This window comes from Leptopilina boulardi, unplaced genomic scaffold (assembly GCF_019393585.1).
Source record: "Leptopilina boulardi isolate dan_hultmark-lab unplaced genomic scaffold, ZJU_Lbou_2.1 LbouV2_325, whole genome shotgun sequence".
Lineage (NCBI taxonomy): Eukaryota > Metazoa > Arthropoda > Insecta > Hymenoptera > Figitidae > Leptopilina > Leptopilina boulardi.
Window position 1 is genome coordinate 4,480,868 of NW_026137891.1, and position 6,310 is coordinate 4,487,177.

Consider the following 6,310-nt stretch of genomic DNA (forward strand, 5'->3'; position numbering starts at 1 on the left):
AGAAACTTTTTGTGAGAAAAATATATTTATTTTTTATTTCATTCTCTCTAATTTTATTTAAAGATTAAATTAATATTTATATAATTAATAAAGTAAAAAAAATTAACGACAATAAAAATATAAAATTTAAATAATTTTAATAATAATAATAATAATATTAAAAATAGAAAATATAGAAATATAAAAGTAAAATTATCCACTTTATAAATAATAGTTATTACTAATTTATAAATTTATATTTATTTTATCACTCGATTATAATTTGTGAATATTGTAGTTATTAATAAAAATTACTTATATTTTAAATTAACGATTACTTAACAATAATGCATCTTAAATGAAAACTAAAAATAGAGAATGATAAAAAAGAAAATTTAATCTAAGAAAAAATCTTTTAAAATTCTAATTTTCCAAAGATAATTCTCTTTTTTATAATATATAAGAAGAGTATTTTTAAAAAAAAACGGGTTAATTTTGACACGAGTTTTACGCATTTTCGACAATTTAAAGAATTTTTCAATTCTTAAATTGCATATATTATAATAAATATTACAATAGAACAACGCAATAATAAATATATATATTAATTTTTTTTTATATATATGTTGTATATATATTTCATATATAATAATAGTAATAATAATAATAATCATAATAATACGAAGAAACATGTCGACACGACTAGTCTAGAAACACTGAGAGTATTCTTTTCTTTATTTTGTATTTACAGTCGTTTTTTTGTTCTTAATTTATTCAAATATGAATTCTTTGGTTTTTCTAAATAAGTTTCTAAGTTAAAAATCTAACTCACTCTTTCATTTTTCTTTACAATATTCAGTCGAAAGAATTTCAGCCTCATCTTTCTAATATTCTTCATCTTGATCTAATAATACCGCCTGTTGAGCATTATATATTTTACATATCATATACAATTTTTCATGTTGATTGCTGCGAATTATTTTCATAATAGCTCTCTCATTTTCTCGATCGATTTTGATTCCCTTTTCTTCACAGGACTCTTATATGACGGAATCATTTTATTGAGGACTTATAATGATATGATTAAATATTGTACTCTCTTCTTTTTCTATATCATTCCATTTTTTTTTTTTTACATTGATTGCAGTTTTACTCCAAGAGATTTGTTTTCTAATTATTTTTAAGGAACTTTATGTCTTAAAAATAATAATTATGTAAATAAGAAATTATGTAAATAAGAAAAATTTTTTTTTTCAAAAATTACGATTTCAAAACGTATTATTTTGAAAAGAAACTTTTTTTTATGCAAAAAAAATATTTTTTTTATCTTACTGTAAAATAGTGAAATTATAATTAATGGGTAAAAATTAAAATAATTTGTTCACTATTTTATGAGAAATATTTCATTTTGTAAATTAATTGTGAGAAATAACTCAGATTAGATTAATTTCTTGTAAACATTCAATTTGGAAAAAAAAAATCTTTGTCAGAAATATTTTACGGACTTTTATATATTTTTCTCGTCTATTAGTGTATATGGAAAGCTGAAATACCACACATCTTAGCCCTCCTACACTCTTGTTACAATCCCACAATCGCTATAAATATACTTGTCTCGAGCCACTCTTCCTAGAAATTATTGCAATAAATCTGCGGCTTTTTATTAAACTTGGTTTAAAGTCAAAATTAGAAAAAAAAAAAAAAAAAAAAAAAAAAAAAAAAAAAAAACGCTAATACACTGACCAAAATAGGAAAATTAAAAAATTATTTTTATGAAATTATCATATTGTCATTACATCCAAATATAGGGTGATATGTGTTTTTTGAAAATTATTTCTTTCTATGACATAGAAAAATTATAACCATTCACCAAGTAATATATTTATAAGCCCCCAGAGAATTATTAGCAGAAATTAATTTACATATCTACAAGCATACATATGTAACAGTACCTAACGTTCATATGCTTTTTTTTAAGTGTTAACGAATTAATTGTGCGTTGAATGAAAAAAAAGTGAAGATTAAGTTACGAGTTAATAAAATATGAGTACAGTTTGAAAAATGTGTATTTTTTTCTACACATATATAACCATAACTTTATAACTTCAATATTTCATCTATTTTATAACCAATATCAATCAAAAATACTTTCAATTTTACTGACTTCAAATGTCAAAAGTAAATTAGAAAGAGATTTAATGTTTTTTTTAGAAAGTTCAATAAAATTCTCGAAATGAAAGAAGCTTGCAAAATTAAGGCACAATTATTTATGCAAAAATAAAAAAAAATGATTTTAATTTTCTATTAAATTATTTACTTTTTTTTAATAATCGTTTTTATTTTTTATTTCTTCTATACATACAGAGTGATTTTTATGTTCCGGACCCCCTAGAATTTTTTTTTAATTCCACTTTTTTTTTTTTTGTTTACACAAAGAACCTTTTTTTGTTTCAAAGAAAATTTTATTTTGAATTAAAGATAACACTGGGTTACATAAAAATGGTCAAGTCTTGTTTTTTTAAAATTTTCTGTGTTTATTGAAAGTTTAGGTGTCATTGAACAAGAATATACCCAAAAAAAAATTTTTCATTCGGTCAGTTCCGTAAAAAACGAGATTAAAGTGTCAAAAAATCGCTTTTTTAGCACTTTTTGAAGCGTTGTAAAACGAAAACGCAACAAGATAAAAACATTCACGAGGGCTTGAATGAAAGCTTAAACCTTCAACTTTGAGTCCCAAAACTGAAAAGTGAATGATAATTGCGCAGAAAATTTATATAACATGAAATGAATATCTCAAATAGTCAAAATAGCTGGGATAGAGAGCACTTGTTAAAAATCGATTTTCATAACCGAATTTATTTGGAACTTGTTACTTGGAAGTTTTTAACGTTTCTATTGACGTTTCGAAAGTTGGATTTAAAAAATTCAAAATGGCGGATTAAAAATGGCGTTCAAAAATTTCAAAAATGGAGTGAATTTTATCGCAGTTTTTTCCTCGGGGTTTTTTGAAATATTTGAACGCCATTTTGAATTTTTTAAATCCAACTTTCGAAACGTCAATAGAAACGTTGAAAACTTCCAAGTAACAAGTTCCAAATAAATTCGGTAATGAAAATCGATTTTTAACAAGTGCTCTCTATCCCAACTATTTTGACTATTTGAGATATTCATTTCATGTTATATAAATTTTCTGCGCAATTATCATTCACTTTTCAGTTTTGGGACTCAAAGTTGAAGGTTTAAGCTTTCATTCAAGCCCTCGTGAAGGTTTTTATCTTGTTGCGTTTTCGTTTTACAACGCTTCAAAAAGTGCTAAAAAAGCGATTTTTTGACACTTTAATCTCGTTTTTTACGGAACTGACCGAATGAAAAAATTTTTTTTGGGTATATTCTTGTTCAGTGACACCTAAACTTTCAATAAACACAGAAAATTTTAAATAAACAAGACTTGACCATTTTTATGTAACCCAGTGTAACAAGTCAAAGAAACTGGTTTCTTTAAATCAAAGAAATCTTTTCTCTGAGTGTAAGAAACGAAAAAAATGAGATTAAAAAAATTTTGTTAGAGAGTTCGGAACATAAAAATTACTCTGTATATAAAACTGTTTTTAATTAAGAAGCACATTTTTATTAATTTAATGTTAATTTTTCAGTTTTACTCTTACACTCAGAAAAAAGATATGTTTGAACCAAATGTACCATTTTTTTATATTTACCCAATTTTTTGGTTAGTTCAAACAAAATTTGTTTAATTCAAATAAATATTTATTTGATCTAAATAACTGTTTGGTTTATTTTAATAAATTTTTTGAACAAAGAAAAAATTTGATTGAGTTAAATAAACGTTTGGTTTATATGCAACCAAATGTTTGGTTAACTGTATAACAATGCATTTATTTTGTTGATTTAACCAAAATTTGGTTGCTTCAAACGAATTTTTTTCTGAGTGTAAAATAAGAATTCATTTTCTTAATCTTGAAAAATTTATATTTAAAATTACTAAGTAGGAATATTCTTATTTTAAAAATAGAATATCTAAAGTTAAGAATTGTATTTATTTAAAGTATTATAAAATAAGTAGTATTTATTATTTATTTTATAATATTTTTTTGGTCTTTATTTAATTTTAAAAATTTTGTTTCGAATTTATTAAAAACGCTTCTTTCAAGTTGAATTTTATTGTAATCAATTTTTTTTTCAACAATTTAATGATTTCTAAAATTATTTTCTCATAACTTTTCTGGACAGTTTTTTTTTTTGACCAGCTCGCGCACACTAAAAAAAAATTATAAATTTTTGTACTATGTGGAAGACGGATGTCCGTGAATGTATTTTAAATTGATGAAAAACGTGATAACAGGATTTTTTTTTTTTCGAAAAAAGAAGGAGAAAGAAAAATATTTCATTATTTTAGCCGCAATGAAATTTTTCCCTTCGATTTTATTTTCTATCGCAGTCGTTTAGTTATTTTTTTTCTGTGTTATCGTTTATACTCAATGATTTTTTTTTATTTTTCCCTTTTTTTATCCACTATACAACATTCTAGCAACTAATTTCCATAAAAAATCGTGTCGAAACTATTCTGTTCGAACTAACTCGGTTTTGTAAAATTGTACTCAAGTTAATATAAAACCCGCAATATCGAACTAAGTGGCCTACGTTGATCCCAAAATTGTCATATTTTTTATTCATAAATACGTTATAAAAAAGTCTTTTCTTTTTGGTGATTTTTATTATGCCCAGATAATTTAAAAAGAAAATAAAATTTTCATCTACTTTTTTTTGTATTAAAATTTTTTTTTACCTGGGCGATAATAAAAAAAAAATTAGGCCCCCAAACGCCTTTTTGAAACCGTTGTGCGTGTTTAGTGAAAAAAAAAAATGTTTTGTCAAAATACTCTACTTTTTCTAAATCTAAAAACAACTGGAGACCCTGTCTTTGAATTTTTTTTTTTTTAATTCGCGGAAGTGGAGGTAATAAACTGTGTATCTATTTTGGGTTACGAAGCATCACTATTCAGTTACGTTGTAATGTTATAAATACAGCTGATGATTGGATTTTGTAGTATATGGTCCACTTGTGTTATTATTTTTTGTTTTTAAACTAAACTATTTGTTATTTTCCATTAGAGATTTTTTTTTTAAATTTCTCTAAAAGAACTAAAAAAAAAAATATTCTACTTAAAATTATTCTACTTTATTTATTTTTATTTTTTTACAGTGATTTGATTTTTATCATCAATAATCAATGAAGTCAATTTAATTAAAAATTGTTATGTTCCCATAATACCTGAGATATATTTTTTTTAAATACTATTATACTAGAGTTGTTTTTAGAAAATGTTCTTTCTTTGAACGTTTTGAGTCTTAATGTTATAATATTAGAGCCAATTTTTTTTTTCGCTAGTTTTTGTCATAATTGAATTTAGAAATATAAAAATAGAATCTAAGAGAACTCAACGTGAATAACCTATAAATATTATTTTCTAAAATGATATCACAGTTAACTTATCAGCTTATTTATTTTTATTATAGAAAATACTGCTCAATTTTTTATATATTATTTTATTTTGCAGTTTTTTTTTGTAAATGTTTTTTGTTTGTAAAATTTTATTTTAGAATATTATCTGTAAAATATGTAAAATTTTTGCATTTAAGAATATTTTGTAAAAATGTCTAAAATTTTATTTTCTAAATGTTATTTTAAAAATTTAATTCTTTAAAAATTTTATCGAAATTTTTGAGTGTTTTGTATTTTGAATTTTTTTTGCAAATTTGCCTTTAATAAGTTTTTAAAGAAAAATTGTAAAATGTTTCTTACAAACAATTTGAGAATGGTTTATATTTTAATATTAAATAAATGAGTTTGAATTAAAGTTTATCTTATCTACATCCAGAAGAAGGTAATCTTAATTCTAGATTACTCTTATTTTATTTGTATTAAATAATTACTAATATTTTAAGTCAATTATGGTATTTGTTTCAAATACAGAAAATTATTTTTCAAATACAGTTTATTTAATTCAAATAAAAATTATTTGGTTCAAGTAAATATTTATTTGATAATTCAAGTAATATATTATTTGAAACAAATAACGTCGATAAAGTTCACAACGTTTATAATCAACGATTTAGAAAGAGAAATATTTTTCTACTTATGTTTTTGGATAAAAAATTTTTTCTAACGTTCCACAACCAGAGAAATATTTTATTTGAACTAAATATATTATATTTGAGTTAAATAAACGTTTATTAATACTATTCCATTTGGCGTAAATAACAATTTTATATAAATGAAATTCTTATTTAGATCAAATAAAAAATTATAAAT